The following is a 1,277-nucleotide window of genomic DNA, read 5'->3' on the forward strand; positions in this document are numbered from 1 at the left end:
TACAAACAACAGAAGCCCCCTTCTCATTTTGCTCTCCTTGGAGTCAACTGCTTTCAATTCTTTTAGCTGATTCTTTTGGTAGTTACCTCCATATACTAAATTACATATAATACACACACACATGCTTCTCACCTTTTTGGTGTTTATCATCCTCTCACTTCAGAAAATGCAGGTCTAGTTCTCTTTTATCTCCTCTCTACCTTATCAAGCCACACACTCAGTGTTCCTCAATGTTAAGACAGAAAGAATCAAGGTCTAAGATGCAGCACTTTCATCAGACATCCAAGCATGTTGTTCATTTTTTAAAGTGGCTATCATTTATTTATTAATTAATATTTATTTATTGGCTACACTGGGTCTTAGCTGCAGCATGTGAGATCTAGTGCCCTGACCAGGAATCAAACCCATGCCCCCTGCATTGGGAGCGTACTTACCTACTGGACCATCAGGGAAGTCCCTGTTTGTTTATCTTGGTGATAATGGAAGACCCAGACCCAGTCATGGAGTAAGGCATTCCTAGTGTAATTATAAAAAAAAAATTTTTGAACACCAGCTAGGTGTTGTGAAGATATGAAATGTCCCAAGCTGTGGTTCCTCACCTAGAGTTTGTGTCCAGTGTAGTAAGGGGTATTCATGAATATGGCAGGCAGGAACAAAGGGCTGGAGAAATGCACTGAAGGGAGGCATCCCTTCTAGCTGGCTCAACTGTGGAAGGTGCAGAGAAGGTAGTGTCTTGACTGGGTTTCCCTAGGCCAGCATGTGTCACTTAGGAAGCTTACATTACATGGAACGAAAAACATACTCAACATCAACAGCAGGGTAAGTTATTGATTCAAGCAACAGAAGTCCGAGTTGGGGCAGCCCTCAAGGTTGATGGATCTGGTGGCTCAGTATCTCACTAAGGAATATCCTCTGCTCCTCACATGGCCTTCCAGGGTGCTGTCTTTGTTCTAAAGCTGGTTGGTTGGATGGCTGACAGCAGCAGGGTGTGCCTTTGCTTCCCCTTTTGGGTCTAGTGGCAGACAGAGTGCTTCTGCTCCAGCTTTTTCCCAAGGAAGAGGCCTCCATTTCCATCACGTGGATGGCTTAGGTCACATGTCCACTCCTTGACCAGTGACTGTGGTCAAAGAACATAGTGTCCTGGCTGGTCTGAGTCAGCCAGGATCCACCCCTGGTGCTTAGTGGGAGGAGTCTATTCCTAGAGTGAAAACATAACAGAAGAAAATTTAGGATTCTGATAGAAATTTCAAGGTGGAGAATGGATGCTTGGGTGGCAA

Source organism: Bubalus kerabau, chromosome 20 (genome assembly GCF_029407905.1).
Source record: "Bubalus kerabau isolate K-KA32 ecotype Philippines breed swamp buffalo chromosome 20, PCC_UOA_SB_1v2, whole genome shotgun sequence".
Classification (NCBI taxonomy): domain Eukaryota; kingdom Metazoa; phylum Chordata; class Mammalia; order Artiodactyla; family Bovidae; genus Bubalus; species Bubalus kerabau.